At 33.7% G+C, this 25,266-nt stretch overlaps 1 protein-coding gene across 1 annotated transcript in view; it reads left to right on the top strand.

The window, feature by feature from the left end:
• The window catches only part of AJAP1 (adherens junctions associated protein 1), a 262,572-nt gene that overhangs the window by 70,506 nt on the left and 166,800 nt on the right, over window positions 1-25,266 (top strand). The window lies entirely within an intron of this gene.

Raw genomic sequence — 25,266 nt, 5'->3', positions numbered from 1 at the left:
GCCCAGCACAGTTTCTGTCATTGTTGACTGATTGTTTGGGAGACCAACTATTTCTTCCATATAAATCCTTTTTACTCTTTATTTTTAATATGCCAATGTGTACAATGAAAGAATTAGAAAAGATAGTTTAAGGTCCTTTCCAGTTCTATTATTCTAAACATACATTTTTTCTCATGTTGTGTTTGCAACACAAAGATGGAAATATTTCACCAAATAGCCCAAGTTATTGCTATCAAACTTTTAAAAAAATGCTAAGTTTTGCAAAGCCTGATCAACACAAAATTTTATGCATATGAAACATTGGAAAGTCTCTTTTAGTTGTGATTCTATAGGTAACAAACATACAAGTGGATAGTTCTGTTGTCCTCTGGATGATCAGATCACATCTGGATTATTTAAGTTAAAGTGTAGTAAGTACATTTTAGGAAGGATGGTGATCAGCTATAGAATGTCCAAAAGGATGCAATAAGCACCATGAGTTCCTGTGATAGAAGGATTGGTTGAAGGAACTTTATCAATGAAGGATCTTTAGTCTAGAGAAGAGAAAAATGAGAAGTATGAGAGTTGTCTTTAAGGATTAAAAGTGTTATCATAGGAAAAGAAGGTGGAGGGCAAATTTGTTAAAGGGCAGGATTTGGAGCAAAATTTGGAGATTCTATAGAATTGAATTGGTAGCCAATGAAAGGCAAGCTTCTTAACAATTAAAGCTTATATACAAAATATCCTGCCACTTTTGTCCTACTACTGGACTTCAATAACTCAAGAAGAGAGAGAGAGAAGTTGATGATTTTACCTAACTCTGTCTTACATAAAACCATTCACACTCAAGTCATCACCTGCAATGTTACTGGTCCTCTTTGAAAATGAAAGATGGACAGCAACAACAATCACCAAAAGTTGGAAGAAGCTTTCACAAAAGGCATGGGTTCTCTTTCCCTGGGAGTCTCCAAATAGAGGTTGATTGATCACTTGTTAGGGATGGTATTGCAGTGATTTTAGGTCAGATGAAATCTAGATGAGTGACCTCTGAAGTTTGAGATTCTGTAATTCTGTATAGAATTTCCATGGAATGATTTCCTTGGAATTATTGAGTCATTAGTTCTCAAAGAATTACATTAATAAAGGCCAATTACCATCTTTCTTCCCTAGGTAAAGGGAATAATAGTGTGAATAGTTCATATGTCTTTGATACTTTCACATTAATGAAGCAACATTCTTTATAAAGCCCTTTGAAATAGTAGGCCTTTCAACAACAAGGCTGTACAATGATCAATTCTGATGGACGTGACTCTCTTCAACAATGAGATGATTCAAACTAATTCTAATTGCTCAGTGATGAAGAGAACCATCTACACCCAGAGAAAGGAGTGTGGACCACAACATAGCATATTCACTCTTTCTGTTGTCATTTGCTTGCATTTTGTTTTCTTTCTCAGTTTTTTTTTTCTTCTTGATCTGATTTTTCTTGTGCAGCAAGATAACTGTATAACTATGTATACATATATTGGATTTATATATTTAATATATATTGGACTACCTGCCACCAAGGGGAGGGAGTGGGAGGAAGGAGGGGAAAATTTGGAACAGAAGTTTTTGCAAAGGTCAATGTTTAAAAATTACCCATACATATGTTTTATATATATATATATAAAGCTTTAATAAAAAAAGAAGAAATAGTAGGCCTTTTATATCCATAGATGAAAACTGAGGCCCAAAGAGGTGAAGAAGCTTGTTTAAAGTCATACAACAATTATATCATCTATCTATGGCTTGGACTCTACTTTTGTGAGCTCAGGTTACCAAAAGAAATTTTGAAAAGAAGATGGAATTTTTTCAGTGAGAATGTTATTGCCATTGTAATGACAACAAAAATTTTGCAAATTCCATCTAGTTCATTCTGATTCTCATCTTCAAAGCCAATTCCCAGGCCTTAGACATTATCAATATTTATCTAAATGCCAATTACACAATACATTTCAAAGTACTTTGTAATAATATATTCATTGCACACATATGCATATACATATAAACATACATTTACCTCTCTTTAGTTACAAATACAAATATATTGTGTAACTAACACTTGGACAGACATTAACATGGATAATTCTGGGGGGAAAAGTCTAGGAGGTTTTATGGACTAAAAATTCTATATAGTTAAGCAATAATATATGGCAACTCCAAAAGTCAAAACAATCTTGGGCTGTGGTAAGATAGATAGTGATTTCCAGATTGGGAAAGTGAGAGCCTCTCACTTCACTGCCTTCATCAGATCTTAAGCAAAATTCCTTATCTAATTCTAATTATCAGAATTTGAGGAAGCATTGATAAAGTAGTGAATTTCAAGGTAAATCAACCAGAATGATGAAGGGCCTTAAGTCTATATGATAAGAGAGTAGGTTGGAACATGACTTCTGTATTTGAAGATCGTTATAAAAGAGATTTGTTATCAAATGAATTTTATCAGAAAGTTTTCAAAAGAACAATTGCAAATGATGAGGAACTATAGAAAATGGTGTAAAATAAAATTGGCGAGGATAGCAAACATACAGCAAGGCAAGATCAAGACATATGTAGGATTGGGTAGAAAGGGATGGGTTGTGATAGCAATCACTGGAGAAAACTTCCAAATTGATGTGATCACAGCTGCATTAGATTATTTGAATAGATCTTTATGTTTCAAAGATTTACAATTTTATTGCTGTGGTTTGCTATGTTTGGAGTTTTGAAAAAAGAACTTAATCCTATTTCAATTCTGAAATTTCTAAGTGAGTGGTCAGAATCAACTCATTTAATTTCTAGGAGTATCAAAGAACATTCTGAAACTATTCTTTGTAATTGGGTTATGACAAGAATCTTTTATTTCATTGATGTGGGAACACTTCCTGCACAAACAAATTTATCAGCCCATTAATAACTTTCTAGTGAGATGAGGAGAAAGAGAGAAAGAGGAGGAAGAGTGGGGAGAAGAAGAAGAGGAAGAAGAAGAAGAAGAAGAAGAAGAAGAAGAAGAAGAAGAAGAAGAAGAAGAAGAAGAAGAAGAAGAAGAAGAAGAAGAAGAAGAAGAAGAAGAACAACAACAACAACAACAACAACAACAACAACAACAACAACAACAACAACAACAACAACAACAACAATAACAACAAGAACTTTGTTGTTTTTTATTGTTTACTCATTATTTCCTTTGTGTATAATTATCCATTTTGGGTTTTCTTGGCAAAAATACTGGCCTGGCTTGTCATTTCTTTCTCCAGCTTATTTTACACATGAGGGAACAAAGCAAATAGAACTGGTTAAGTGACTTGCCCAGAGTCACACAGTTAGCAGGTGTTGGAGGTTGGATGCAGGTCCTTCCTTCTGATTCTTAGCCTGACACTCTTTCCTCTGCTACATTATTGACTAAATTCAGAAGTACAACAACTTATTTATTATTCTCTTTTGATTTTGGAGTAAACTGAGGCTTCAAAACTAAGTGACTTGCTTGTGATTTTATTAATTTTTGAGGTGAGACCTTTATCTCAAGTCCCCAAATTCCAATATTAGTGCTTATTCTTCTGTGCCATATCGACACTGACATCATATAAATGCTAGTCATGTTCATTTTTTGAATAAGTACAAATCATTGCCTTCCCTGGGGTTATAAACTCACTGGGGAGATCATACATTATATTAATAATGAGGTTCTTTAATAGCAAAATGTAAAAAAGGAAAAGAAAGGGAAAAAGAAAATCACTATATGCTTAGCTATTGGGGAATAGTTGTGCAAATTATAACACAGGAACACCATGAATTCTTGTCACAGCATAAGCAAAGAGAAATTTTCAGAATTCAAAGGAACAAACAAAGCCTTCAATGAAGTGCTACAGAGAGAAGGCAGAGGCAAAGGAACAATATATACCCTGACGACCTGATGGCAGCTAAATAAATATAGACAACAATGATAGCAAGAAAACCCAATTAAATACACAGGAGAACATCAGAAAGGGTTCACAGAAGCAAATGTGATGGCTTGTTACAGGCTTGTTTAAGTTAAAATACAGATCTTTTTCTTTTTAAAAAAAAATGTGATTACATTTGTGTAGAGAGTTTCTTTACCAATCATCCCCTACTGGGGCTACTCAAGGCTCAGAGAATAGACTGAAGTACTGGAAACTAAGTGACTGGGACAGAGTTGCCCAACCAATATGTGAGAGAAGAGGGATTTGAAATCTTCTTAAATTTGAGGCCAGATTTCTACCTATGATCACTGGGATGACCTATTAAATTAAAGATCTGCCAACAGTAGAAGTGTACACACACATACACATGTGGTATCAAAGAGTTTGAATGCATGTGAGAGATTTTCTACTTTGTAAATTCCAGTCTTTTGTATCTTTAACATTTCATTCTTCATATCTCCCATTCTTCTTGGGCTCAGTTCCCTGAAAGCATTTTTGCCTACAAATATTAACTTTTTCCCACTTTTCATTTCCCTAACTGTTAGATCAAACCTCAAAGCTTCTTGGATTCAGATTTCATTTACTAGGTATAATCTGGGGCATCTTTTCTCGTGGTTCTTTTTTAGTTTATTTATTTTTAATACACATTGTGTTATTATGTTGGAAGAGAAAAACAGAGCAAAAGGGAAAAATCATGGAAGAGATAAACAAAAAAGGGAGTGAATATAGCATGTGTTGATTTACATTAAGTATGCTTAGCTCTTTCTCTAGTTGCAGATGACATTTTCTGTCCAAAGTCTATTGGGATTGCTTTAGATCACCAAACCACTCAGAAGAACCAAGTCTTTCATAACTGATCATCACACATGCTTGTTGTTATTGTATATAATGTATTCCTAATTCTGCTTGTTTTTCTCAGCAATAGTTCATGTAAATCTTTTCAAGCCTTTCTAAAATCAGCTTGTTCATCATTTTTATAGAATAATATTATCTCATTGCCTTCATATACCACAACTTGTTTAGACATTCACCAAGTGATGGGCATCCACTCTTTTTCCAATTCTTTGTAACCACATAAAGCTGCTACAAACATTTTTGCACATGTAGATCCTTTTCCCTCCTTTATGATTTCCTTGGGCTACAGACCCAGTAATGGCACAGCTGGATCAAAGAGTATGCACAGTTTTATAGCCCTTTGGGGATAGTTCCAGATTGCTCTCTAGAATTTGGATCATTTCACAACTTCACCAACAATGCATTAGTGTCTCAGTTTTCCCACAATCTCTCCAATATTTATCATTTTCTTTTCCTGTCTTCTTAGCTAACCCAAGAGGTGTGATATGGTACCTCAGAGTTGTTTTAATTTGCATTTTTCTAATCAATAGTGATTTAGAGCATTTTTTGGTATAACTATAAATGCCTTTAATTTCATCATCTGAAAATGGTCTTTTCACATCCTTTGACTATTTATCAGTTAGGGATTTTTGTGTATTCTTACAAATTTGACACAGTTCTTTATATATTTTTAAAATGAGACATTTATCAGAAATACTTTGTACTTTTCCTATGGTTCTTAATCATTAGTAATCTTCCCTTTGAAAACTATCCTCTTATCCTTTGGCTATACATCTAGTTTATAGTGTCCTTTGTCTTACATGTTTCTTCTTTTCTTCATGTATCTTGTTTAGCAGACCTTTATCAGAGAACTTTATTTTTTTTTTTTTTTTTTAATTTTTATTTTATTTTATAATTATAACGTTTTTTGACAGTACATATGCATGGGTAATTTTTTACAACATTATCCCTTGCACTTACTTCTATTCAGATTTTTTCCCTTCCTCCCCCAAACCCCTCCCCCAGATGGCAAGCAGTCTTATATATGTTCAATATATTACAGTATAATTTAGATACAATATATGTGTGTAGAACCGAATTTTTTGTTGCACAGGAAGAATTGGATTCAGAAGGTAAAAATAACAGTTTACATTCATTTCCCATTGTTCCTTTTCTGGATGTAGCTGGTTCTTTCCATCATTAATCAATTGGAATTGGATTAGCTCTTCTCTATGTTGAAGAAATCCACTTCCATCAGCATACATCCTCGTACAGTATCATTGTTGAAGTGTATAATGATCTTCTGGTTCTGCTCGTTTCACTCAGCATCAGTTGATGTAAGTCTCTCCAGGCCTCTCTATATTTCTCCTGTTGGTCATTTCTTATAGAACAATAATATTCCATAACATTCATATACCATAGTTTACCCAACCATTCTCCAATTGATGGACATCCATTCATCTTCCAGCTTCTAGCCACTATGAAAAGGGCTGCCACAAACATTTTGGCACATACAGGACCCTTTCCCTTCTCTAGTAGTTCCTTGGGGTATAAGCCCAGTAGTAGTATGGCTGGGTCAAAGGGTATGCACATTTTGATAACTTTTTGGGCATAATTCCAGATTGCTCTCCAGAATGGTTGGATTCTTTCACAACTCCACCAACAATGCATCAGTGTCCCAGTTTTCCCACAGCCCCTCCAACATTCATCGTTATTTGTTCCTGTCATCTTAGCCAATCTGACAGGTGTGTAATGATACCTCAGAGTTGTCTTAATTTGCATTTCTCTGATCAATAGTGATTTGGAACACTCTTTCATATGAGTGGAAATAGTTTTAATTTCATCATCTGAAAATTGTCTGTTCATATCCTTTGACCATTTATCAATTGGAGAATGGCTTGATTTCTTATAGATTAAAGTCAATTCTCTGTATATTTTGGAGATGAGGCCTTTATCAGAACCTTTAACTGTAAAAATTTTTTCCCAATTTGTTACTTCCCTTCTAATCTTGTTTGCATTAGTTTTGTTTGTGCAGAAACTTTTTAATTTGGTGTAATCAAAATGTTCTATTTTGTGATCAATAATGGTCTCTAGTTCTCCCTTGGACACAAACTCCTTCCTCCTCCACAAGTCTGAGAGGTAAACCATCCCATGTTCCTCCAATTTATTTATGATTTCGTTCTTTATGCCTAAATCTTGGACCCATTTTGATCTAATCTTAGTATGTGGTGTTAAATGTGGGTCCATGCCTAGTTTCTGCCATACTAATTTCCAGTTTTCCCAGCAGTTTTTGTCAAATAATGAATTCTTATCCCAAAATTTGGGATCTTTGGGTTTGTCAAAGATTAGATTGCTATTTTTATTCACTATCTTGTCCTGTGAACCTAACCTATGCCACTGATCAACTAGTCTATTTCTTAGCCAATACCAAATGGTTTTGGTGACTGTTGCTTTATAATATAGCTTTAAATCAGGTACACTTAGACCACCTTCCTCTGACTTTTTTTTCATTAGTTCCCTTGCAATTCTCGACCTTTTATTCTTCCATATGAATTTTGTTGTTATTTTTTCTAGGTCATTAAAATAGTTTCTTGGGAGTCTGATTGGTATAGCACTAAATAAATAGATTAGTTTGGGGAGTATTGTCATCTTTATTATATTCGCTCGGCCTATCCAAGAACATTGAATGTCTTTCCAATTATTTAAATCTGACTTTATTTTTGTGGCAAGTGTTTTGTAATTTTTCTCATATAATTCCTGACTCTCCTTTGGTAGATATATTCCCAAATATTTGATACTATCGACTGTTATTTTGAATGGAATTTCTCTTTGTATCTCTTGCTGTTGGATTGTGTTGGTAATGTATAAAAATCCTGAGGATTTATGTGGATTTATTTTGTATCCTGCGACTTTGCTAAAATTCTGAATTATTTCTAATAGCTTTTTAGCAGAGTCTTTGGGGTTCTCTAAGTATACCATCATGTCATCTGCGAAAAGTGACAATTTGATTTCTTCATTTCCTACTCTAATTCCTTGGATCTCTTTCTCGGCTCTTATTGCCAAGGCTAGAGTTTCTAGTACTATATTGAATAGTAATGGTGATAGTGGGCAACCTTGTTTCACTCCTGATCTAACAGGGAAAGGTTCTAGTTTATCACCATTACATATGATGTTTACTGAAGGTTTTAAATATATGCTCCTTATTATTTTAAGGAATAGTCCATTTATTCCTATACTCTCAAGCGTTTTTAGTAGGAATGGATGTTGGATTTTATCAAATGCCTTTTCTGCATCTATTGAGATGATCATATGGTTTTTATTAATTTGATTATTAATATGGTCAATTATACTAATAGTTTTCCTAATATTAAACCAGCCCTGCATTCCTGGTATAAATCCCACTTGGTCATAGTGTATTATTCTGGGGATGATTTTCTGAAGTCTATTTGCTAATATCTTATTTAAGATTTTAGCATCAATATTCATTAAGGAAATTGGTCTATAGTTTTCTTTCTCAGTTTTCGATCTACCTGGTTTAAGTATCAGTACCATGTCTGTGTCATAGAAGGAATTTGGTAGGACTCCTTCAATCCCTATTTTTTCAAATAGTTTACATAGCATTGGAGTTAGTTGTTCTTTAAATGTTTGGTAGAATTCACCTGTAAATCCATCTGGTCCTGGGGACTTTTTCTTAGGAAGCTGGTTAATAGCTTGGTCTATTTCTTTTTCTGAGATGGGACTATTTAGACTACTTACTTCTTCCTCTGTTAATCTGGGCAAGCTATATTTTTGAAGGTATTCTTCCATTTCATTTAAGTTATCAAATTTATCGGCATAAAGTTGAGCAAAGTAGCTCCTAACTATTGTTCTAATTTCCTCTTCATTAGTGGTGAGTTCACCCTTTTCATTTTCAAGACTATCGATTTGCTTTTTCTCTTTCCTTTTTTTAATCAGGTTTACTAAGGGTTTGTCTATTTTGTTGGTTTTTTCATAAAACCAACTCTTAGTTTTATTAATTAATTCAATAGTTTTTTTACTTTCAATTTTATTAATCTCACCTTTTATTTTTTGAATTTCAAGTTTTGTGTTTGTCTGGGGGTTTTTAATTTGTTCCTTTTCTAGCAATTTTAGTTGTAAACCCAATTCGTTGGCCCTCTCTTTCTCTATTCTATGCAAGTAGGCCTGTAGAGATATAAAACTTCCCCTAATTACTGCTTTGGCTGTATCCCACACATTTTGGTATGATGTCTCATTATTGTCATTTTCTTGGGTGAAGTTATTAATTATGTCTATGATTTGCTGTTTTACCCAATCATTCTTTAGTATAAGATTATTTAGTTTCCAATTATTTTTTGGTCTATTTTCCCCTGGCTTTTTATTAAATGTTATTTTGATTGCATTATGGTCTGAAAAGGATGCATTTACTATTTCTGCCTTACTGCATTTGATTTTGAGGTTTTTATGCCCTAGTATATGATCAATTTTTGTATAGGTTCCATGAACTGCTGAGAAGAAAGTATATTCCTTTCTGTCTCCATTTAGCTTTCGCCAAAGATCTATCATATCAAACTTTTCTAGTATTCTATTTACCTCTTTGACTTCTTTCTTATTTATTTTGTGGTTTGATTTATCTAATTCTGATAGTGCAAGGTTGAGATCTCCCGCTATTATAGTTTTGCTATCTATTTCCTCTTGCAGCTCTCTTAATTTCTCTTTTAAGAATTTAGATGCTGCACCACTTGGTGCATACATGTTTAATATTGATACTGCTTCACTATTGATGCTTCCCTTTAGCAGGATATAATGCCCTTCCTTATCTCTTTTAATTAGATCAATTTTTGTTTTTGCTTGATCTGAGATGAGGATGGCTACTCCCGCTTTTTTGGTTTTGCCTGAAGCATAATAGATTCTGCTCCACCCTTTTACTTTTAGTTTGAATGTCTCATCCTGTTTCAGGTGTGTTTCCTGTAAACAACATATAGTAGGATTCTGACTTTTAATCCAGTCTGCTAACTGCTTCCTCTTTATGAGGCAGTTTGCCCCATTCACATTTATGGTTAGAAGGACTAATTCTATATTGCTTGCCATCCTATTAACCCCTGCTTATGCTTTTCCCCTTTCCTTCCCTTTTACCCTCCTATCCAGTATTAAACTGGTAAACACCACTTGCTTTTCACAGCCCTCCCTTTTTAGGATCCCTCCCCCACCTTAAAGATCCTCCCCTTATTTTATCCCTTTTCCTCGAAATTACTGTATTCCCTTCCCCTTAGCTTACTCCTTCCCTTTCACTTTTCAATGAAGTGGAAGAAGTTTCACCATAAATCGAATATTTCTATTGATACACGCTATGTTCATCTCCCTCCTTTCTTTCTCTCAGATATAATAGGTTACCTTTGCCTCTTCATGAGATGTAGTACCACCACTTTATACTTTTTTATGATATAATCTCCTTTCCACCTCTAGTTTCTAAGACAAATTGTACATATGTTCTTTACATATTTTTTTGACAGAAGTATAGTTCTCAAGATTTCTTTTTACCTTTTTTAGAAGTCTCTTGAGTTCTGTATTTGAAGATCAAACCTTTTATGTAGGTCTGGTTTTTTCATCAAAAATAGATGGAATTCATTTATTTCGTTAAATGTCCATCTTCTTCCCTGGAAAATGATGCTCATTCTTGCTGGGTAAGTCACTCTTGGCTGCATACCAAGTTCCTTAGCCTTTCGGAATATCATGTTCCAGGCCCTGCGTTCTTTTAATGTGGACGCTGCTAGATCCTGTGTTATATCAGAGAACTTTAAAAGATATATATTTTTTTCTTTCTTTCCCCCTCCCTTTTTTTTTGGTATCAGTCAGTCATTTTCTTCTCCAACACATATTAATGCTGTTTCTACAAAATATTTCAGTATCATATAAACTAAATTACCTGTTTTATCTTTTGCATTTGTCTCTATTTCTTCTTTTGGTTAAAATGCCATCCCCTAACTAAAGCTTTGAAAGACATATAATCTACCTCTCTTGAACTCAATTAAAGTGAATTTCTCTTTGTTATAGCTGAATTTTAAATATTCTGGCTAAAAGTCTATTCTGAGATGTTTGTTTGTGTGTGTGTGTGTGTGTGTGTGTGTGTGTGTGTGTGTGTGTGTGTGTGTGATGTGTGATATGGAGAAGTTCTTACTTCTTGAGACAGCTATTTCACATTTTGATAGTTTTATTTGCTAGAAAGTATTTTGTTTGCTTATTTGCTGATTTTTCCTAACATTGAGCTTACATCAGACTTTTTGTAATTTCTCCTTGCTCCTTGTTTCTCTCCAGATACAATAATTTTCTTCCTCATGATAGTCTTTGAAAGCTTTTAAGTCAGATATCATAGCCTTGATAAACATTTATTTTATAGCCTGAACATGTCTAATTTTTTCAAGTTACTCTAATTTGTCATGAATTCAAAGTGCTATACTATACTGATTGCCCTCCTCTGGATACTTCCACATGGCCAATGTTCTTTTTAAGTTGTCATGCCCTGAACTGGAAACAATATACCCACTGTGGCCCCCAGTGAGATGATCACTTGAAACTATTCCTGGAACTTATGTCTTCCTTAACATATCTCAAGATCATCCAGAATTTAACCATTTTATTATACTCATTCATATTGATCTTGTAATCCACCAACACAACTAACCTTTGAAAGAAAGACAACTGGTTCATCATGTTCCTTTTCCCATATTATACACGTGAAATTGATTTTTTGGCATATAAATGCAAGATTTTACATTTATCCATATTGAATTTTGTTTTATTTGATTCAACTCAGTGTTCTAGCCTTTCAAGATCCATTTGGATGCTAACTCTATTAGGTCTAATTTCAGTCTGGTGTCAGCTGAACATTGATTGATGCTCCATCCAGTCTTTTTTTCCAAGTTGTTGATAATAATATGTAAAATGGCATTTGAAGAAACACATATCTATGACACTTCAATGTGCATCTCCTGTCACATTTGCATTGAACCATTAACATCTACTCTTGAACTTGGACATTTAACTACTGATGAATCTACTTGATTTAAGAAAATCTGATCTGGATGTCACCCTGTTCTCTAAAAACATTATATATATATATATATATATATATATATATATATATATATATATATATATATATATATATACACACATACATACATATTATATATATACACATACATATATATACATATATTATATATATACATACATATTATATATATATACACATAATATATATACATATATATTATATATATATATATACACACATACATATACATTATATATTCAATATCTTCAATATTCTCTCTCTATATATATATATATATTATATATGTATATTCAATGTTTTTTTTTTCCCCTGAGGCTGGGGTTAAGTGACTTGTCCAGGGTCACACAGCTAGGAAGTGTTAAGTGTCTGAGATCAGATTTGAACTTGGGTCCTCCTGAACTCAAGGCTGGTGATTTATCCACTGCGCCACCTAGCTGCCCCATATATTCAATATTTTAACTAAAGCTTTCCTAGAACCCAGATGAACCAGAGCTACAACTTTCGCTTTATCTTCTGATTTAGACATTTTTTCAAGAAAAGAAATAAGGCTAGTCTAGAATGAATTGTTCTGGAGCAAGTTGTTCTTACTCTTTGTAATCATTGCTTTTTTTCTCAGTTTTTGGCAACTGTTTCTAACTAATTTTAAAATTTCTCAGAAAAGTCAGTCAAGCTCATTTCCCTATTGTTTCCAAATTCAGTCCTCTTCCTTTTTTCTTTAAATTTTATATCAGAATACTTGGCCTTCTCCATTGTTATGGTACTAATTTTATTTTCCATGGCCTACTCACCGACAGTGGATACCAATCACATGTATCAGTTCTTAGAGATCATGAGTTTATAGCTCATTTGTACTAAATGCCAGACATCTATCAAATCAGGTTTGTTAATTTCTATTTTCATTTGAGCGACTGCTTGTGAGTCCATTTAAGTCTATGGAACTTTCTCAGAATGCCATATTTTAATGCTTTTTATTTACAATAAATTATTATTTTATAATACACAGAAAAATAATTTTCAACATTCACTTTTGCAAAGTCTTGTATTCCAAATGTTTCTCCCTCCCTCATCCTCACTTCATCCCATAGACAGAAAGCAATGCAATGTAGGTTAAATATATGCAATTCTTCTAAACATATTTCCATATTGACATGCACAAGAAAGATCTGATCAAAAGATGAAAGACAAAAAAAAAAAAAGAGAGAGAAAGAAAAAACAAAACAAGCAAACAAACAACTCCCCCCAAAAAGGTGAAAATACTATACTTTGATTTACATTCAGTCTCCATAATTCTGTCTTTGGATATAGGGTGCTCTCCATTACAAGTCTATTAGAATTGCCTTTAATCTCTCATTGTTAAAAAGAACCAAAGCCATCATAGTCGATCATCACACAATATTGTTTCTTTGTATAAACTTCTCTTGGTTCTCTTCACTTCACTTAGCACCAGTTCATGCAGCTTGTTCCAGGTTTTTCTGGCATCAGGCAGCTCAACATTTCTTATAGAACAACATGCCATATATACCATATATCATAATATATTCAGCCATTGCCCAACTGATGGCCATCCACTCCATTTTCAGCAGAATGATATTACACTACATGAAATATAATTCATTGAATTACACAGAATACTGATTATGTTGAAATACAATTATTTTTCTGTTTTGTGGGTAAATTGTCTAATCCTGTTTGCCTCAGTTTCCTCATTTATAACATGAGCTAGAAAGGAAATAATAGATCACTCTAATATTGTCCTAAGAAAATGCCAAATGGAGTTACAGAAAGCCAGACATGACTGAAAACAACTGAAAAAATATCATCAAAATCTATCTGATAAGTTTGAATACATGTATCTAAATTGATATCTACATGAATAAATTCATATATGCAAAGTTTATAGACTCTAAGTTAAGAACTTTTTGTCAACTATCATTTATTCCCATTTTCTGAACAAGAAGACTAAGGTTTCACAGTATTGAAGTGAAACACTCATATTTATCTTTCCCGCATATTTCTTATTTAAAAACAAACAAACAAAAACTTATCTGATGAGTATTTTGTCTATCCACATCAATTCCTGCCAACAATTCTTATTCTGTCCTGCTTTTTCATTGCAGTTATTTTACATAAGACATATTTCTTTATCTAATTGGATCTCCCTACTTTATAGCTCTTTGTTGCTAATTTTCAGATGCCTTCTTTACCAGATACTTGACTTTTTGACCTTGATAATGTGAAAAATTGGATCACACAATTTATAAAATGATTAAATGCTAAACTAAGTGACATGGTAACAAATATTATTGGAATTAAGGAGGGGGGCATGTTTTCCTGGATTGGATTAGGTTTTAAAGAACTCTGTGGAGGAAATGATGATTAATCTGTTCCTTGAAGCTGGATTGAGTTTTAGTAGAAAACATAAAGAAGGGAATAGTTAGCAGTTTTGTTGCCATTTAAATTTGAAAAATGCTTCACACACATTGATGCTAATTCCATTTGCAAAGTCTCAAAGAGAGTTTATGTAACTTGCCATGATCACACAGATAAGTACCAGAGGTAGATTTTCGATCAACTAGATCAGCCAGACTAAATCAAGCACTATATTCTAGATCAGGTTAGCTAGGTGGTGCCATAGTGCATAGAATATCAGACATAAAATTAGCAAGATTCATCTTTCTGAGATCAAATGTGACCTCAAATATTTACTAGCCATCTGATTCTGGACAGTCACGTAATCCTCTTTACCTCAGTTTCTCATCTCAGTTAAAATGAGCTGGGAAAGGAAACAGCAAACTACTTTAGTACCTTTGCCAAGAAAACCCAAAATGGAGTCATGAAGAATCAGAAATGACTGAAATGATTGAACAAAAGCATATGAACAAAGACATGGATGAGCAATCAGATTAGTGACATAGTTCATTTAGGAGATAGTGATAAGAGAAATTCAGTTAAATATTTTGTGATGACTTAATATATACTTGGGAAAATCTTAAAGCACTCCCAACAGTTAATCTCTCCATGAACACTACTTCCTGGATGTGTCTTGTTCTGCTGAAGTGTATTAACTGAGGCCATATGCTTGGATTGCACGGTGTTCCTAAGTGAAAGCTTTAGCTGTGCTTTCACTCCTGCTGTTAAAGGCAAATACAGTAGCAGAAATTAGAATCTATTTTCATTTACTTCTATCTACTGAAAGACTTAATCATAACTGAGTTTCTCTCTTAAAGTAAATAGATGATTTTCTCTGGCAAGATATTTTTTGAAAAAAAAATCCTTAGTACTTTTCCCCCTGATTATGACATAATGAACATATCTGATTCATAGAGGAGAAATTTGACATGTGATGTCATGGATAGAGGAAACTCCCACCATTAGTACATTTTAATACCAATTATGTCATGTATAATGCTGGGGAGGTTTCTAAATCATTGAAAGGTTAAGATATTGTCTCAAAGGCACACATATTTGTCAGTTAGGGCATGAACTTGTCTCTTATTTGTTCCAGGTCCAGCTCTCTAACCATTCTACCGTATTATCACTTGTGATACAGGGAAATTAAATATAGTCATGATATTCATATGGAATACATATTGTTTCCATTTTGCATGTTGGGAAATAGAGGTTCACAAAGGTTAAAATGAGCTATCCACTAAATGAAGAATCTATCTTGGCCATGATAAAGACATTGGATCCCTTTTTGGTGATATAACCTTGTAGCTGAAAAGTCCCATATAGAATCACATTTTAAAATCTCAATCCTTGTTTAAAGGTTCAGGAATATAGCAAGATTCCAATTTTCTGGAAGAGAGAATGACCCATAAGGGCCTCCTTTGTACTCATATCATTTTCCCCAAGATAATGTCAGTGAGAACAGGCCATGTGGAATGAGGACTACCTTAGAATAAAAGAAATGAGAAACACACAGCATGTCATTTCTTCCTTCAAATAGATTTCCAAGGCAATTACAAATAAATTGGAAGTGTCTGATTAGGACAGTTAAATTGTTTTTCCTTTACCAGTGAATTGTTCTATTCACAATTGCAACATAGCATGCCCAAGCACCTATTTTCTGATTTAAAAGGGAAAAGTGAACTCATCAAAAGCTCCTTGTTCTGTTTCCTTTCTTCAGCTCAAAAAGGTTTACCTGCTTTTCATAGTAGAACACTCCATTTAAAGTCTATGTCTAGACCTTAATTTCTTCCATAGATTATGGGAGAGCCATTTGAAGAATATGGCCAACATAGGATGTCAGAACTGCTAAGGGACTTAACATGTTATCAGTATATTGTAATCATTATTGTCATAGTAGCAGCAGTAGTAATATGTGGTATATAGAGTCATAATTTTAGAACTAGAAGATCTTTATAGTCAATGAGCCCAACTCTTCATTTTTTTCAGATCAACTTGAAACCCATACAGATTGATTGCCTTGCCTATGGTAAACAGATACAGTAAATGGAAGGTCTAGAATTTAAAACTAGATTCATCTGACAACAAATTTCATAATCTTTCTGTTAAACTACACTTAATATTTTCATTTTTTGTATTTTGGTGAGAGGTGGAGCAAAGATGATGGAATAGGAGGAAGCAGAGCAAACTCCCCTCCAAACAGATCTAGAAAACTCACCAGGTTGAATCCTGTTCAGAAAATGCAAGAAAAATCATGGTGAATAATTTCTCCTGCTCAGGTTAGGATAGGGAGAAAGAAAAAGTCATCAGCAGTGATGGAATTAGATCTACCCAGCAACATATGGCTAAAAACTTGTAATATGCTACTCAAGAAGCATATAGGAAAAACCATTCTTCAAGTGATAAATGGTCAAAGGATATGAACAATTTTCTGATGAAGAAAGTAAATTTCCAGTCATATGAAAAGATTCTCTAAGTCACTATTTATTAGATAAATACAAATTAAGATAACTCTGAGGTACCACTATGTACTTCTCAGATTGGTTAAGATGACAGGAAAATTTAATGATAAATGTTGGAGAGGATATGGGAAAACTGGGACACTCATACATTGTTGGTGGAGTTATGAAATGATCCAACCATTCTGGAGAGCAATTTGGAGTTAGACCCAAAGGGCTATCAAACTGTACCTATCTTTGATGTATGTATGTTTATTAAGATTGTATCTACAGAAATCATAAAAAAGGAAAAAGAACCCACATGTGCAAAAATGTTTGTAGCAGTTCTTTTTGTAGTGACAAGGAACTGGAAATTGAGTGGATGTCCATCAGTTGGGAAGTAACTAAATAAGTTATTGTGTATCAATATAATGGAATATTATTGTTCTATAACAAATGATCAGCAGGATGTTTTTCAGAAAGGCCTGGAGAGACTTACATGAACTGATGCTAAGTGAAGAGAGTAGAATCAAGAAAACATTGTATATAGTAACAACGAGATTATATCATGATTAACTCTGATGGATAAAGCTCTTTTCAACAGTGAGGTGATTCAGGCCATTTACAATAGACTTGTGATGGAGAGAGCCTCTGTACCCAGAAAGAGAACTGTGGAGACTGAATGAGGATCACAACATAGTATTTTCACCTTTTATATTATTGTTTGCTTGCTTTTTTTCTTATTTTTCTTCCTTTTTGATATGATTTTTCTTATGTAGTTGGAGAAATGTGGAAATATATATAGAAGAATCACACATATTTAACATATGTTGGATTATTTATTGTCTAGGGGACAGAGTGGAGGGAAGGGAAGGAGAAAAAATTATAACACAATACTTTGCAAGGGGGAATGTTTAAAACTATCTTTGCATATATTTTGAACTTAAAAGCTATTATTTAAAAAAAAGAAGTATATAGGTTTTGCTTATATAGAAAAGTAGAGATGTATCAAAGCTTATGAGCAAGAATACTTCATTTAGAAAAACTGAATATAATCCTATAGAGGAAAAAAGTGGTCCTAATATATAGTAAAATAAAATCAATATTCCTGAGGAAAAGACCACGGCTATGTTGAAACTTTGAAATGTAAACATAGGCATCAAGAGAAATATACTAGGCAAACATGAATAAATTATTATGAAACTCAACAAGGATAAACTGTTTACATTCCAATACAGGGAGATGATATATGTATCTTTACTGAAACCTATCATAAAGAGATGTAGAAGGAATTTAATTAGGCAGAAGGAGTGGGAGTGATCGTGTTATGCTTGGGTAATCTGAAAAGAATAACAAAAAGGGAGAGGGAGAATATACTGGGAAGGAGGAGGGAAAAGAAGAATAAGGAAATTTTCTAATTTAATTGGAGTACCCAAATAAAATTCTACAGAAAAAAGAAGGAAGAGGTGGTGATGGGAGAGTGACATTTGAACCTTACTATCATCTTAGTTACTTGGAAGAAAAAAAATTACATAGATATAGTGTATCTATCTCTTTAGCACCTAACTATTCATGGCACTTAGATCCCTTCATAAGTAAAAGTACAACAAAAAATCATATTTGATAATAATAACAACTCACTTTTAAGTTATAGATAAGAACACTGAGAAGAGATTGTGACTTGCTCAGGCTCATATAATAAGTGTCAGTTTTGATACAGAAACGATTAATATTTGAACTTAAGTTTCTTGATCCTAAGTTTAGCGTTCTTTTCATTTTTGTAAACAAATTTTAGCATGCAAACGGAAATGACAAATTAAAGAAGGAAATTTCCTTTTCTAAAAGGATCCACTACAAGTTACTCAAACTCACCTACACTAAGAGCCCATTACCAATCTATTCTTACACCCTTTCTAATTTCCTAATTTCTATCAGTACCACCATCCTTTCAATCACCTAAGGCCACCACCTCAGAATCATAGCTAGCTCCTGAGGATTGGAAAAGACCTTAATTTAGAACAAGGTCATCCACTGCTTCCTTGGCTACTGCCATCCACCTTTACTTTTATTTTTGTCTTAGACTTGGATGACTATGGAACAGAGGTTGAAACTGATGTTTTTCACATCTCTAATTTAAATCCAATTCATGTACAAGTCAAGACATAATCCCCTTGATGTCACTGGTCCTTTTTTATGAACAATATTAACAAGAAAATAAGACCTGGCAACTTTCTGTCATAAACTCAAAAGAGAGTTGTAGTTTCCATGGAGTTCTTTTTAAGTGAGGATTACAGGACCTGCCCAAGTATTGTCAAGTATCTGAGGCTGGATTTGAACTCAGGTTCTCTTGACTCCAAGGCTAGTACTCTATATACTATACCAATCTAGCTACCCCTTTCCTTAAAACTCTTTCTCCAGGCAAAGGGAGAGCCAGCATGTACATAGAAGACCAGCCAAAGACTTTTTAAAAAAGATAACATTCCCTTCATTTTCCCAAGAGACAATTTCCACTTCATCAAAGCCAATTGTAATATTTGCAATGACATTAGAAGGACTCTGGCATTGGGAAATGTTCAAGCTTAGCTCAGTTAAAACAGATTTCCAGTTCTTTGCTTCACAAGACCTCAGGGCTGCCTTTATTCATTATTGACAGCACTTTTACTTAAAGGAAGCTCTTTTCCCTTTAGGGATCTAGAATGGAATGGCAGCAATGTCTGTCTGTCCCCTTTTACTTAAAGATCATAGGCAGAATATAATGGCTAACTTCCAGTTCCATTGCAAAAGAGGAAGAGTCTAATTTGATTGGGGAAAGAACGTTTAATTTAACATGAGTTTTTTACATAAATGAATATGTGTGTTTATGTAAAAATCAGACATGAATTCACAATATAAATTCATTGATATTCATTACTTTTGCATCACTTCCATTTTCCAGCTATATCTCATGTCTCTCCCCTTTTCTAGCTTTATCTTCCCTGTCTCCCCCTACAGCAATCCATTCTCAGTAATGCAGAATAAGTAAGAAAGAGGAAATGAGAAGCATAGCAAAACCAATTAATGCATTAACTAAATCTGAGATAGACACAGTTTTCCCTATTCCTAGGTCTCCACTTCTTCAAAGGAAGAAGGAAAACCCATTTTTTTCATTTCTTCTTTACGATCAAACTTGGTCATTGGTCTTCTAGAGTTTTTGTAATTATCATGTCTTTCCATACACATGATTTTAGATATATTGTTTTTTGAATATTTACTTAACTCTGTATTAGTTTATATGCCTTCCATTCTTCTCTGAATTTGTTATAGTCATCTTTTCTTCTAACCCAGTCATATTTTATTGCATTCATGTACCAACCTTTTCTTTTTAGTCACTATTCAATTCCTGAATGTCTTTTATTTCTACTTCTTTGTTTTCACATAGCGCTGCTATTAATATTTTAGTGTAAATGAAACCTTTCTTTTTTATCTTTGCCCTTAATGAGGCATATGCATGCTTAAGATTTAAAAGCAGGGAAAGTTCTTAGAGATCCTCTAACCCAACATGTGTATTTTGCATGCTAGCAAATTGAGACCTTGAGAAGACAAATGACTAGCCCTATATAGCATTGACATTCAATTTCTTTTGCTAATTCCAAATCTTCTCTCATGCCCTTTTCTTGAGCTTGCATCTAGCTTCTGGTAGTAAGTATTCTCCAATGAGACTCATTTTTATTACTGTCAAAATTTTAGAATGTGCCAGATGATTGGGAATAAGTTTAAAAAAAAAAAAGAAATAGTGATTCCCAAAAAGAAAACATGGCTTCATCCAGGATAGATCATCCCGAACAAATAAGATTTTCTCTATGACAGAGTTACAGTCAATTAGCATAGTACAATATTACAAATAGTGTTTGGCCAGTTTTAATTACCATTTGACCAAGTCTCTAAATCTAAGGAACAAAATAGGGAGAACTAGTCCATAATAGGCTAGCTGGTTAGAAATAAAGAATAATATGAATAATTGTTTATTTGCTTGGAAGAATTTCTCCAGGGGAGTGTCCTGGTATATATACTTAGCCCTATGATGTTTAACATATTTAAGAACAGTTATCAATGGAGTGTATATAAAATGTTCAGAGAACATGAAACTAGAAGACAGAGTTAATATGTTGGATGACAGTTAATTTTCTAAGATGATATTGATAGTTTGGAATATTCACTGAATGTCATATGATGAAATAGTGGGAGATTCACATAAGTTTTTATAATCGAATTCAGAAAATCAATTTCATAAATACAAGACTAGAAAGACATAGAGAAAAGTTGTGAAATGATCTGAGTGCTTTAGTAATAATAAGAATGATGGCTAATTTTACAGTTAGCTTTAAGATGTGCAAAATACTGGAAGATAAGTGCTATCATTCACCTTTTACAGCTGGGAAACGAGGGTTAAATAACTTGAGCAAGAAAACTAATTCACACTAGTAACTGAATGCATATAGCCCTTTAGTTCTATAAAATACTTTATAGAATATTGTCTTTTAAACGTCATAGCAGTCTTTAGAGGTAGCATTTCATATTTTATTATCCCCATTTTCAGATGAATAAACTAAAGGTCAGATAGATTAAATGATTTTCATATTATCACACAACTAATAATGTGTTCAGATATTTTGGAGGGAGCTATTGATTAAAAAATCACAGCTTTCATTTTCTTTCCTCAGACTTTGGCTCACAATATTTTACACAAATTACCATATTTTAATTCTATATTTTGTATCTCACACCTGTATATTGTTGTTTCAGTCTATAGCACCAAGCACTCTCCAACAGAGAATGAGATGTTCAAGTGCCTTCTCAAGACACTTAATGCCACCAGACACCTGCAGCTCAACAATTCCCATTCTTCCCTCTTTCTGTCCCCAACTCCATGTCTCTCTGTCTCTCTTCCTGTTTCTGTCCATTCCTTCTCCTTTATCTATTTTTCTGTATTTTCTTTCTTCTCTCTCTCTCCTCTTCTCCTTCCCTTTCTTCTATCTTTTCTCTTTCTTTTCTTCTCTCCCTCTGATTCTTTTTGTCTCTCCCTGCCCCCTTTCTCTTTTCCATCTCGCTCAATTCTCACCAGTGCTGTTTTACCATGAGCTACTGCTTTGCACATGGCAGAAATTCAGACAAGCAGTGGGGGCTTCAGTCCCATTCCTGTCAAAAGAAAGGCAGCCAGAGAGAAAAAGAAGAGAGGTAACCTCAGGAGAGAAAGGAGGAGGAGGGAGGAGAGAGTTACAGCTGAAGGGCAAGTTCATCTCTCCATGTTTATGTTAATCAAATAATTCTGTATTATTCCTATTTGTCAGGAAATTCAACTCTAATTAGTGGCTCTATGTCAACCTGCCTTGAGGGAAACATCATTATTGTTGCAGAAATGCATTCCCCTCACTCCCGGGGAAGCATTTAAGGGGTTAGAAACAAGGATATAGAGGGTAGTGAAGGGTGTTAGGTGTTCCTTCACTGACTTATTAACTAACCTCTTTGAAGTCCTAACTGAGATCCAGGTAGAATTGACTTTTTTTTTTTTTGCTTCCCCTTCCTTCTAGGATCATTAATATGTAGACTCCAAAAAGTAGAACTCAGTTAACCTTCCTGTTGGAAATCAGAGACCAAAGAAAGGGGAATAATTTAGAATCAGAGTGTTATCCTTTGAAATCAACCTCAGAATGATAGTTATGCAGTTGGAAGAGACCTTCCACAAGACATAATTTTTTGAGGAAATGTATTCTAGAAGTAGAAAATAAATATTTCAACTCTATAAGGTGGTCAGAAAAAAAGTGATGCAAAGACATTTTCAAGGTATGTCTTATATTTAGACTTGATTGTAGGATATGGGACACACTGGTACAGGATCATCCAGTATGGCATGCCCTATGTCAGAGAAGGTGTTGTGCAAAGCACAAAAAGCAATAGAGGATAGCAGAATAGAATTACCCCAAAAGGAATTCAACATGTGCAAAATTAGAGAAGTTCCCCAAATGTTTCATAGGACTTGTCTATGCCCGATCTGTGGCAGAGCATTCCAAGCTCATATTGGTTTTATCATCTACAGTCAGACACACTGAAACTCGACTCTAATATAGTGATGTCATTTTGGTACTCTTCAAGAATGAAGGACAACAAGTTTTCCTTCTATCAAGTTGAAATCTGTCTTTCTGCTTCCACTTTTTCTTCCTTGTTCTGTCTTTTGGGGGACAGAATTAATCTGATCCTCTTTCATTGACAGTCATTCAAATGCTTTCAGGTAACTATCATGTGATGATAGATAGACGATGCAGTGGACAGAACACCTGATCTGGAATCAAGAGGACCTGAACTCAAATCTGGTCACAGATACTGCCTAGCTGTATGACCATAGGCAAATCATTTAATCATTGTTTGTCTTAGTTCCTTCTATGTAAAATGAGCTGGAGAAGGAAATGGCAAACCTCTCCAATATCTCTGCCAAGAAAATCCCAAATGAGGTCATGAGGAGTTGGCCACGATTGAAACAACCAAATAGACACAATTATTATGTTCTTAGGGAATTCCCTCTTACCACACTGAAACGTCATTAATTCCTTTAGCGGATACTTGTAGAACATGATATTTGATCTCCTCATGGTCCAGATTGTCCTTTCTTGCATGCTCTACAATTTGTTGATATGTTTTCTAAAATGTGGTAGCCAGAACCTTACTAAACACTCAATCATACTCTGATCAGAATTCCAGACAATAGAAACATCCTCTGTTTTACATTTTATTCCTTTCTTATTATAGCCTAGTTTAGTTTGGGTCATTTTTTGCTTTTTTTGGCCTATATTATATCATTAAATTATATCATCAAGCCCTCAAAGTCCATAGATCATTTTGTTCTTAATGTTACTGTCCCTTATTTAACTATGTATTAATTCACTACAGCATTCATACTACTTACTCATTGATAAACACAAACACATAAATATACAAACAATCAAAAAGTTTAAATATGAAACCATGAAGTTTTTACATGGGTTTTTAAAAGCATACTAAATTAGGATGAAAAATGTCAATCACATATAGAGAGGGAACTATGGAGACTGAATGTAGATTGAAGCATATAATTTTCACCATTTTGTTTATTTGTTTGCTTTTTCTTTCCCTTTTTTCCTTTTGGTCTAATTTTTCTTAAACAAATTGACACATAAGGAAATATGTTAAAAGGATATCACGCATTTAACCCATATCATATTGTTTGATGTATTGGGGAGGGGGAAAGTGTGGAAGGAAGAGAGGGAAAAAATTTTGAAACACAAAGTTTTACATAAATGAATGTTGTAAACTATCTTTACATGTATTTGGAAATAAAAAATAGCATTGAGAAAAAAGAAATAAGAAAAAATAAAGCATACTAAACGTATCCAGGCATAATGTGGATCATACTTGTGATTCCTGTTTCTGAAAAGTCTTAGACTAGTGGATCACATGAACTTTGCAGTTCTGAGCATCAATGTGTGTAATACCTATTAGGTTTCCACATTAATTACAACAATGATATGGTGAGACCCTGGAAGAGGAGAACCATCTGACAGTCAAAGGATGGGCTGACTGGCCCAGATTGGAAAAATGGAGCAGATTAAAGCTTTTGAATGAAGTAACATTGAGATTGGGTCTGTCAGTGGAAGGTATACTTTCAGATTGGACCAGATAGAGAGACTCAATCTCTAAAATAATCTCCAAGACTTTCAAGAGACCTTGACTATAAAATTTAACAAGGAAGTGACAAAATTGACATCTCTCTGTCAACTGCTGAACTGTTTTTATTCTATTTACTTTCATGTTTGCTATGCATTTCTTTCTTCATTCCTTCTTTCTTCTTTCTTCCTATCACATATTTTCTTCATCTCTATCACCCATTAACTACTCATAATCAAGACTACTAAAAAGAATCCTTCCTTTGTAACAAATAAATATACTCAATGTAACCAATTCTGTATATTCTATGAAAATGTCTCATTCCACACCTTTAGACCATCACTTCTCTGCCAAGAGGCAGGAACATATATAAATATCAATCTTCTGAATTCATCATTGCACAATGATTTGAATTGATTTCTGAAATCTTTCCAAGCCATTTCCCTCTTTATTTATTGTGTCCAATGTGTAAATTGTATTTTTGGCTCTTCTTATATCACTTTAGACCATTTCATAAAAATCTTCCCAAGTTTTTCTGGATTCTTCATATTTCTCTTTTCTTATACAATGATAATATTTTATTATTATTCACAATTTGGTTAGCCATTGACCAATTGATGAACATATACACTGCTTCCAATTCTTTGCTACAGAGTAATGCTACTATAAGTTTTTTGTATAGCTGGTCCTTGTCGTCTATCTTTGACTACTTTGGGTCAAATTACTATTAGACAATTGCCAATCAAAGTAGTTGCCTTCTGGAGACTATTTCTGTATTATTCTAAATTGTTTCATGGTTCCACCAATAGCTATTCTGAGAAGAAATTTAGTGTTTTAAGTTGGGCACTTCACAAGATGTCAAGAATACAATGACAAATCTAAAATAATGGAGGAA

Source organism: Sminthopsis crassicaudata, chromosome 3, assembly GCF_048593235.1.
Source record: "Sminthopsis crassicaudata isolate SCR6 chromosome 3, ASM4859323v1, whole genome shotgun sequence".
Taxonomy (NCBI): Eukaryota; Metazoa; Chordata; class Mammalia; order Dasyuromorphia; family Dasyuridae; genus Sminthopsis; species Sminthopsis crassicaudata.
This window is presented reverse-complemented; position numbering and strand designations above follow the sequence as displayed.